The sequence below is a fragment of the Gigantopelta aegis genome, chromosome 8 (assembly GCF_016097555.1).
Source record: "Gigantopelta aegis isolate Gae_Host chromosome 8, Gae_host_genome, whole genome shotgun sequence".
Classification (NCBI taxonomy): domain Eukaryota; kingdom Metazoa; phylum Mollusca; class Gastropoda; order Neomphalida; family Peltospiridae; genus Gigantopelta; species Gigantopelta aegis.
Window position 1 is genome coordinate 48,413,600 of NC_054706.1, and position 11,528 is coordinate 48,425,127.

Below are 11,528 nucleotides of genomic sequence, written 5' to 3' on the forward strand. Positions count from 1 at the left end.
TTAGTTGCTGGTTCCAAGCTTGCTTTAAGCAGTCAGTGGTTGCAACAAGCTTCCCACAAACTCGTCGCAAGCTTGCGGAAAGCTTGTCGCAAGCTTGCGGTAAGGTTGTAAAAAGGTTCCAAATACTAGCTTAAACTGAATAAGCTTGCAGGAGGCACGTCGCAAGCATGCAACAAGCTTGCAGCAAGGTTGCAAGAAGCTCGTCGCAAGCTTGCAGGAAGCTCGTAGCAAGCTTGCGGCAAGGTTGTAAAAAGGTTCCAAATACTAGCTCGAAACACGGTAGTTACTACCTTGCCGCAAGGTTGTTACCAGCTATTTATTAAGCTTGCAATTTTTGTTTGGGTATATACCAGTTGTGGTGCACTGGCTGGAACAAAAAATAGCCCAATGGGCCCACCAACGGGGATCGATCCCAAACCGACCGCGCATCAAGCGAGCGCTTTGCCACTGGGCTACATCCCGCCCCCCTCCCCCCCCCCCCAGAAGGTCTCGTGTACATGCAAACTTTTTGACTGGTATCATTGACTTCTATCACATCACATTCATCTACTATTGGGCACAATAGCCAATCTAGCCAGCGATCACTCATCTTTCTCAACATGCCTCTGATGGTGCAACCACCATGATATAATAAATATTTGATAATATATCATACGAATATATATATATTCGGAAGTATATATGCTTGCGCGAAAAAGTGTCCAATTGGGTGTTTTCATGACTATCAGGATCTTCTGTGTTCTGATATGATGTGAGAACATAATTGAAAGTGTTGTTCCTACAGTGCAACCTGATTTAATGTACACCTCAAGAAGCATCAATGTTATGCAAAGTTGTATACAAATGCAATGTATCATATTTAAAACAAATAATAAATAAAAATACTACTCTTGAAGATACATACTATTGGTTGGTTGTGTATGCTTAGTTGTATATGTCGTGTGTGCATGCATAGTCAGTCTCTCATTTCCAATACATAATTACCTTAAAACTCATTTGTTGCAGTGACCCTGTGTTTTGAAAGACTTTAAAGGGCATATGATAAGAACTTCACTAGAAAAAAGCATATTACATGTGGCATCTGAAATGAACACCACTGCATCCACAAATAGTAGTAAATTAATGTGGTACACATCATGGTGGGGAAAACACCCAAGGTATGGAATATGCTTGGATGTCAAGTCACTGAATGCAATATTTTCAAACCCATCAGCCTAGTGGTTTTTATATATGCATTATTAAGTCAACTGGCAGCTGCCAATATATCTGTTGATATTTTATTAATAATCTCCAGTGATTGGTGTTTACAGACATGTACCATAACTAGAGTTATCATTAAGGTTTTACATTTTTAGTTTTTATTTGTCATAAGAAAAGCATATTCAAAGCATTAAAAGTGTGCGAAAGTCATTTTTCTTCAATTATTTTCTGTTTTTACTGAATATAATATTTATATTGTATGCATTACTACAATCTGTAATGTAACGAATCATTTACATAGTAATATTGGAAAATATAGCATTACAAGTGTGGTAATAATGGAAGATAATACTAACACACTCCTACATGTAGATAGATTAGCAAATGTGTCAAAATTGCTCTTGTACTTCCCAAACAAAAATGCATGCTTGCGGCTAGGTTGTTGCAAGGTAGTTACAAGGTTGTTACAATGTAGTACAAGCAATGCAAGCTATTTGCAAGCTAACATTTAGCTCGCGTAAGGTAGTCAGTATTTCTGCAAGCTTGCCGCATGCATGTTTTCATTTGTGAAAGCATGCGCATGCTTGCTGCATGCATATCTTCAACTGTGCAAGCTAGCTTGCTGCAAGCATATCGAGGGGTTAGTGCCAGAACCACTTATCTCCTTCCCACTTCAATCTGAGAAAACTGCACTGAAAACTTTGGAATGAACTTAAAAATCGGAAACTTAACTTTTGCTAAACATTTTGCTTTTAGATGCTAGCAGTTATTTGTCTGCTAATAATAATAGATCATGGTGTAATTAGATGAAGAAATATTTAATTTATTCTGGCGCCTGGAATTTGAATACAAACAGCTCCAACAAGCATGCCAGAGCAAGCTATTTTATAAACAGTGTTTCTTACAGCCCAGCATGTGACAAATTGTGTGAATCTCAAGTGAAGAATAATGTTATCTTGCAGTGAGTCCACATGGCATACTGTAAACGTTCAATTTCGCAGCAGCTCTGAAACACCTAATTGGGCCTGTGTTGTTAATACTTTGAAAATGTACTGGAGGCAGGAAGTAATTGTAAACAATAACAAATTATCTCTGGATGGCAGACACTGGCAAGGGTCATTGGTGTTTCCAGCTGTGTGCACAGTAACCTTATCCTACACTGAGATGGTGAATCAGGTTCCCTGGTATTGTAGCAGGTTGCTAGAAGCACTTAAAAACTTTAGAAAAACAATTTGTTAAGCAAAGCAAATCCTGAAAACATTAATTATTACATGAAATGTAAGCTATCATACCAGTTTTAACAGATGTATTTATTACATTAATTACTACATGAAATGTAAGCTATCATAGCAGTTATAACAGATATATTTATTACATTAATTATTACATGAAATGTAAGCTATCATACCAGTTATAACAGATATATTTATTACACTAATTAAACACGAAATGTAAGCTATCGGAGTAAACTGCACCATATCTGTAGTGTTGAGGTACTGACTGAATTAATAATGTTAATTCAACAGTTAAGATAAGTTAATATGTTTAATGAATTTTGATACACAGTAATTTGCAATCTAACATTTAGCTCGCGTAAGGTAGTCAGTATTTCTGCAAGCTTGCCGCATGCATGTTTTCATTTGTGAAAGCATGCGCAAGCTTGCTGCATGCATATCTTCAACTGTGCAAGCTTCCCGCAAGCATGTTTTCATTTTTGCTAGCTTGCTGCAAGCATATCTTCAACTGTGCAAGCTTCCCGCAAGCATGTTTTCATTTTGCAAGCTTGCTGCATGCATATCTTCAACTGTGCAAGCTTCCCGCAAGCATGTTTTCATTTTTGCAAGCTTGCTGCATGTATATTTTCAACTGTGAAAGCATGTCTACACTTGTGGAGAAAAAGCTAAGTCCAAATCATTTTCATGGTTATTTTTTTTTAATTCATAACTTCTCATATGATTTATCAAATTCAGTGGGAACAGTGGCTAAACAACCAAACATACATGTAACAGATTTAGATAGTATTTACAATAATAATTAAAACAAAATTAATATTAATACATACGAATGATAATACAATATGGTTAAAACAGAATCATCTTGTAATGATTGGATTTTCAATTGGCCCCAAAAATAATAACATATGCATGGCCATGAGAGGATGACATGGGCCATGTTTGGTTGAAATTAGCCTGGTGGAATTTGAGAAGATGTTGAAAATGTCTGAGCCAATCAGAGGCTAGGGTGGCCATTTTGGATTTTGAATCAGCCACAAAAATAACAACACTTAGTAAGTCATGAGAGAATCATTTGGACTAAGTTTGATTGAAACCTGCCTGGTGGACCTTGAAAATGTCTCTGTCAATCAGAGGACAGGCAGCTATCTTGATTTTAAATCTGCCCGAAAAATAACAAACTTGGTCAGGGCCATGAGAGGATCATTAGGAATACATATGGTTTAAATTTGCATGGTGGAAACTTGGAGTAAAAGTTAAAAATGTCTCAGTTATTCAGAGGCCAGGGTGGCCATCTTGGAATTTTTATTGGCCTGAAAGATAACAACACTTGGTCAGGTCTATAAGAGGATCATTTGGACCAAGTTTGGTTGAATCCTGCTTGGTGGAACAGGAGAAAAAAGAAAACAAGAAGAAACAAACAAATGACTTTACACCACAGTGTGGATCTCCAGATAGTGGAGGAATATAACCTAAAACAAGAAGAAGAAGAAGAATATAGGACCAGGAGCTTTTTAGCATATTAGTTTAGTCCAGACTATCCCACATACATGGAACATGTCTATCAGACAGGTAAACTAATTTTGTAGCCTAAATATCTGACAACATATAGCACCTATTTTTTTGTTTTAACTGTTCATGTTTTTCACTTTAAAACCATTGTTGTTTTTTTAAAGAATTATACAAGATGCAAGATGGCTGCCACTGATGCAAGCTTGTAGGTAGATCGTCGCAAGTTTGCGGGAAAGCTCGTCGCAAGCTTAAACGGGAAGCTCGTCGCAAGTGTGCGGGAAGCTCGTCGCAAGCATGCAGGAAACTCGTCGCAAGCTTGCAGCAAGGTTGTAAAAAGGTTCCAAATACTAGCTTAAACTGAACAAGCTTGTGGGAAGCTCGTCACAAGCGTGCAGGAAGCTTGTCGCAAGGTTGTAAAAAGGTTCCGTGTAAAATATGCTTGTATACAACCTTGTCGCAAGGTAGTTGCCAGCTAGTTACCAGCTATTTATTAAGCTTGCAATTTTTGTTTGGGTTAACCAGCCTTTTCGAACAATGTTTTTTAATAGAAAATGGCGGAGGAACGGTAAAATCCCCAGTTACTGATGTAGTCGCCGTTGGCATTGGTTTATTCTCAGATTCGGCACTTGACACTTTTTCAGACTTGAATAACTGAGCTATGTTGAAGCTTGCAGTATCCGCTTTTATTTTTTCTGTGTTTTTCGCTGTTTTTGTGCGATTTGAGTGCGCTCTCACCCATGGCACCAATGTTAATATCCTTGCGAAAACAGTAACACACGGCCTTTGACACGTCCTTACTCTCTCTGATCCACGCATATTTTCGACACTGTGTTTTGTTAAAAACACACTTTCCACTAGGCATGTTTAAATTTGAACATGTGCTTGGAAAAACTTCAAAATCTAAGTGATTCCATGTCGTCTTGCCTGACAATAATCGGTAAATCTCGGCTGAGGCATTCGGAACATAGCATTTGTCCCGGAATGGGCCGAGTACATTCGGGTCACGAAACGTCGCAAGTGCTGGAATGAAACTGCGAACACGGAAGTAAAAATGCGAAATTTCTTTCGAGATTGTTCCGTAATTTCTGGTTAAAATGACGCGCTAGTCGCACTGACATGAAATTCAAGCACTTTTCAAGGACATGGTGGATGATGCTAATTAACCCCCTCTAAATCCACCCCTGAGAACAGAATACTTAACTTTTCCCTTACCGAAATGACTTATATTTTTCACTTATAAGTGAAGTATAAGTCGTTAATACTTTTCAAGTATAAGTGACTTATAAGTAAACGATTAGGATTTTGTATGCAAATGAGGTATCACTTATACAAAGTATATGTGACATATAGGTGAAGTGTTAACCATATATATAAGTGAAGTGTAAGTCATTCGCTTATATTTAACAGAAGTATTAGATATATATAAGTGACTTGTAAGTGAAGTATAAGTGATTCACTGATATTTAACAGAAACTGCTGTATAAGTAAAGTATAGTGAAGTATAAGTGATTCACTGATATTTTACAAAAATGCTGTATAAGTGAAATATAAGTGAAGTATAAGTGATTCACTGATATTTACAAACATTGCTGTATAAGTGAAGTATAAGTGATTCACTGATATTTAACAGAAACTGCTGTATAAGTGAAATAGAAGTGAAGTATAAGTGATTCACTGATATTTACAAACATTGCTGTATAAGTGAAGTATAAGTGATTCACTGATATTTAAAAAAAAGAAGACTATAAGTGAAATATAAGTGAAGTATAAGTGATTCACTGATACTTCACAGAAACTGCTGTATAAGTAAAGTATAGGTGAAGTATAAGTGATTCACTGATATTTTACAAAAACGCTGTATAAGTGAAGTATAAGTGAAATATAAGTGAATATCAAAGGCTGTGGTATGTTCTGTCCTGATCATATAAAAGATGACTTGCTGCTTTTGAAACATGTAGAGAGCTTCCTCTGAAGACTATGGGTCAGAATTAATTATCAATTTAATTTTTTACATCCAGCAGTTGGTGATGAACTAATCATTAAACAAATGAAAATAGGCAGCAATCTGTCCTTGGAGGCCAAATTTCAATATTCTCGGGCAATTGCTGTATTAATGCCACCGCTTACACACCCTATCTGTAAACTAGCTGTCCACAAAACATAAAAATTGAAGCACAATAGTCTTAACAAACAAAGTGATGTTTCATTCTGACTCACTAATATATCTGAACAGTATATGCAAACAAATATTTTATAAATACTATATATATTTATTTCCAACTGTTAGATTGGATTATCTCACATCCATTTTCCTCAGTTATGTCCTGTTCAGTGTCATCTTGATATATGTCATCCAACATTCAGATGGGATTCTGAAAAACAAATGTAGTCTGGATAGATCTGCTATGTAATTAGCTATTGTTTATTATTAATGTAAACATTTAGTTCTTTCTGTTAGTTTTAAAAAGACTACCCTAGAGAATCATAGCATACCAAGTTTCAGGTGTGGGGAATCAAAATTTCAAGAGAAAACAAACTAATTTTCAGTTAAATTTTCAAGTTTACTTTTTTACCTGGTATCAATCAAATCTCAACGATAAAACACTTTGAAATATTCAATGTTGACCTTTAATTTTAATTATGAAGAAATCAAAAAATAAAATACATGATATATATTTGAATCAAAAGAATCTGTACCAATTTTCAGGCCTACAAAATATAAACTATTACAAAAAGATAAAGGGTGTTGGACTGGAATTTAAAAAAACAACAACCTACATTTGTCTACATGTATTAGTTTGTACATGTCAACTACATGTAAAGGCACTGATTTTCCGTTTCAGATTTTTCCCTTTTCCGTTTCATAATGTTACAAATTCCGTTTTTTTCCGTTTCAGTATTAAACAAATTCTGTGTTTGTTTCACACACACACACACACACACACACACACACACCGCAATTAATTGCTGGTATAAAATAAATAAATATGCAATGAGGCAAAACATGTCAGTAGTTTGTATTTATTTTTGGTTTAAATTTAACCACGAATACCCCACGAGACAGACTTCGGACATTTTCGGTTTTCTTTACGATATGATCGGGAAAATAATTACAAACGATCACACTATAAACCACTTCCCTTGTATAATTTATTTTGAACAAAGCCTGGCATACAATATGCAATTATGGCATTCCTTTGTGAGATCGGAAATATGGCAATGCCGCAAATGTTAAAAATTAATAAGCAAACATAACATAATATATCTTTCACTTGAGTAAATATCGGACAATTTTAGCTCACAATGTTCGTTTTTCCCCGTTAAATCGTCGGGAATAAGCGAAGAAAACACGACTGGTAAAACGTCTAGATACTCTACATTAAACATTTGACGTAACATACAAAGGTACTAGTGTCGTGGCGTAGCACAGGCAGATGTCGGTGTCCATAGTTTCTAGTTCGAAAAATAAATTTTAATTAATCAAATGCGCTAAAGTTAAATAATGTGTTGGAAAAAAATTGGGAATTCTGTTTCAGATAGGTATTTCGCGATTCCGCGATCGCGGAAAATCAGTGCCTCTATACATGTACATCATAGAACTGCATGCAACTCCTTTCAAGCTATAGGGGTAAAGCGCTCGATTGATGCACGGTTGACCCATGATCGATCCCTGTCGATGGACCCTTAGGGCTTTTCTTGTTCCATGACTGGTATATCGAAGGCTGTGGTATGTGCTATCCTGTCTGTGGGATAGTGCATATAAAAGATCCCTTGCTACTAATGGAAAATTGTAGCAGGTTTCTTCTCGCTTAATTAATGATTAATTAATCATCGGCTATTGGATGTCAAACATTTGGTAATTCTGACTCGTAGTCAGCTACAGCTTTTCTAATGCAGCAAAGGGTCTTTTATATGCACTTTACCACAGACAGGAAAGCACATACCACAGTCTTTGTCCAGTTGTGGTGCACTGGTTAGAACGAGAAAAAGCCCTGCATGCTTGTCAGTGACCATACATGTGATGTCAGATGCTGTTCAAATGTAAACTGGAAGTTACTTTTTTTATTATTAAAATGTTTAATTCAAGATGCTCACTCAAGAATATGGGCGGACAAGGAAGAATTGAAAAAAAAAAAAAAATTCTAATGTTAAGGAAAGTGTAAAAGTTATTATCCTGAAATAGATGTTTTAAAAATTACCAACTAACTGTTATGCAGACATTGCATTTCCTACTAACCTGATAACACATGTTAAAGTTAATTTCCAAGTGATCTGGTATAATCAAACATTTCTGAATAATTATGTATAATGGCTTATGACATTGAACGACCACCTCTTACACATCAAGTCATGCATCTTAAAACAAGATTATTGTTTGTTAAATACATACCAGTCACAAATATTTCCATAATATGATGACCAGAATGTGCTGACGATTTTTCTGGAAAAATAAAATAAAAAATATATATATAACTTGTGTTTCTTGTAATCAAAATAAATGTCCATTTCATCCTCATGCAAACCAATCCATCCACAAAGGTATGTCAATATCCTATCCAAGAATTTTCCTGTGTCAGTTTAAGAGTTTTTTTCAAAAGAGAAGACAAGCGTTTTGAAAAGAAATTAACTGGCATGGGGCGAAAAGGCTTGATACCATACCCCAGTCAAAGTAATATGAAACAATTTTTATAATATAAATACAAAATGCAAACAAAGATGTGTTGTAAATATTTGGGGGCATCCATACCGACAGTTGGGGGTGAAGTGAACAGAGGAGTAAACAGGTAACACAAAATATAATGGTATAAATATTTTAATTTTATATATATTCTCAGCAAACAATAAGTATGCATCGATTGGCAATTGTTGCACGATTTCGTATGTATTTCATCTTGGTAAGTGGTATCCTGTTGTGGGATGGTGCATAGATAAAAATACATTGCTACTAATTAATTTTTAGCATGTTCCCTCTCAAAAATTATATGTCAAAATTACCTGTTTGACATCCAATAGCCAATGATTAATAAATCAATGTGCTCTAGTGGTGTCTTTAAAGAAAACAAATTTACTTTTTGTATAGACAATGAATCCATGACGTTTGGCCCCCAGTTTGGCCTGTTCCCTACATGTACCAGTTCGCCCCCAAATCCCAATTATTTGTTACTTTTAAACAATTACTGTATTTTTCTTTAGAGGCATGTTAAACCGTGTGTGTGCGCGTGTGTGTGTGTGTGTGTTTCTTTTCTTAGAGGGGAGGGATTGTCATAATTCCACAATTTGGTTGGATCCTGAGTCAGTCCGGGCACATTTGACATAATCACCAGTTTAATTAATTAATACATATAAATCTTTATGGGGGTGAACTGGTACCTTTGTGGGGGCGAACTGACATCCGATTTGGGGGACAGAAAACGTCTGGTACCCTAAACAATTGAGGTTTATTGTAGCCCAAACCAAATTTTACTTTCAAATAATTAATTTTGTACATGTACGAAAAAAACATGAATGCATGACTTTGTGATCCCAAGCCTGATCACCAGAAAGGATTATGAAATATACCGGTACACATTATGTTGCTTAAAATTATAAAACAAAATGTTTTATAAGCTTTAAAAAAAGATCAATAACTATCTCTAACCTACATTGATTCTAACAAATATTTTTATAATTTGTTGGTGGTGGTGGTGGTGGTGGTGGTGGTGGGGGGGGGGGGGGGGGGTGGGGGGGGGGGGGGGGGGGGGGGGGGTGGGGGGTGGGGGGAATAAGGAAGACTTGCCAAACAACCAATTACCTAAGCCAAAATCATTTTTATTACCCAACATAATATTAGGGGAGGGGGCGAACCCTCATAGTTGGGGGTGAACTGACTGGGGGCGAACTGGTTTGGGGACCGAAACATATGGTACCCAAAAACAATATATATTACTAAGTAAAATGAAACATGACTGCTACTTGTGATACTTTAAATAAATTAAACAAATTAAAACTAAATTAATTTGTAAACAAAGACTGCTGACCTATCAGAGTACGTGAAACTGGTCATGTGACCTAAATCGCCCCAAAAAAGCATTACTATCGTTGTCAAAATCTGTACCCATCGGTGAAATAACAACACTTTTTCTGTAATAAATGCATCAATTTGGCATCTTAAAATATTTATTTTGCATTTAAATGTATTATTTATGATGTCAATGTGATCTATGTGTATTTAAATTGCCCCCGAAAAATATGCCTTGATCGGCCATTTTGGAAATTTTCTGTGTCATGACCCAATGTTGCATCATGTAGAACACGTTGCATCATGTAGAACACGTTACATTCGTTCGATTGTCATCAAACATCATACAATATTAGAACAAATACAGTTAAAGATGTCAACTTAGGCCTATATATTAAAGGTGTCTAGAATAAGTAAGAAAATAGTAAAATCATGTTTACCTTTTTTTCCTTCCAAACGTGACGAAAATAGTAGGACATCCGAAACTTGATCAAAGTTCTTCATTTTCCGCCATAGCCAAGTATTCGGTAATAAACTGTGATTGTTTCTGCTCAATCAAAACGATCTCAAATCCAATTCATAATGCAAAATACACAATCTTTTGTCATTATTTATTATTAAATTTATTTTGGCAAACTGCAAATGGCGCGTTTTTTCCTGTGTGTTATCTCTAAGCCAATCAAATCCCAGGTATGACTGTTTAGGAACCGACCAATCATATTATCGCTTTTAACCTTCGTTCGTCTTTTAAGACGACACAGACTTATAATAATAATAATTATTATTATTATTATTATTATTATCATAATTATGTACTAATCTAGCGCCTTTGTGGCCTTCTGTCTATATAAGCATTATAAATGATTACTCTGCATATAATGAAATAAACAATGTAATAACAAAACACAACGTAATTATTATCCAGATTCCAATTAATTGAATTATAAATAAATAGAATTTAAATGTACAGATTCCTGTGTAAAGATTTCACTAAACATTTTCAAGAGCCAGTGTTATGCATAATTTTATACTGTCTTTATTATATTATAAATGAAAGTAATTACGTTTGCAAATACATATTAAAACAGATCTAGTCGGATTATGTATGCGACATAACACAGTTCCGTACGCATGGGGGTGGGGGTGGGGGGGTGGGGGGGAGAGGTGCGTATGGCATCACCTTTTTTTTCCTTCTTTTTTTTAATACCAAAGCTCACATTTTTTCTAGCGAATATAGATAACAATATAGATAACGTTACCTAAAGGTGTGGGTATTTTTTTGTTGTTGTGATGATCCCATCACGAAGAATTCGCCCACACACCCCAAAAAAAAAAAAAAAAAAAAAAATCTTGCCTATGGATTGTAGTTTCTATAAATGGATTTGTGAGGACCAGGGATGGGAGTGATACACCAGCTTACTTTATTTTTCTTCCTTGTGATTTAACAAAAAAACTAACATTTTTATTATTATGTGTGTGAAAATTCAGATTAAAAAACCCAAAACAAAATCAATCTTAATAAATAATAGACCAAAAGTAATGATACCTGAAAGGAAGGGGGGGGGGGGGGGGGGGGGGGGGGGGGG

The 11,528-nt window shown here is 35.5% G+C and overlaps 1 long non-coding RNA gene across 1 annotated transcript; it reads right to left on the reverse strand.

The window, feature by feature from the left end:
* Window positions 1-6,198: 6,198 nt before the first annotated feature.
* LOC121378740 lies at window positions 6,199-10,596 on the reverse strand. The gene is made up of 3 exons (XR_005958758.1): window positions 10,383-10,596; window positions 8,335-8,385; window positions 6,199-6,316 (listed from the first exon to the last, which is right to left on the reverse strand). It is a non-coding gene; the product is annotated as an uncharacterized LOC121378740 (long non-coding RNA).
* Window positions 10,597-11,528: the final 932 nt, after the last annotated feature.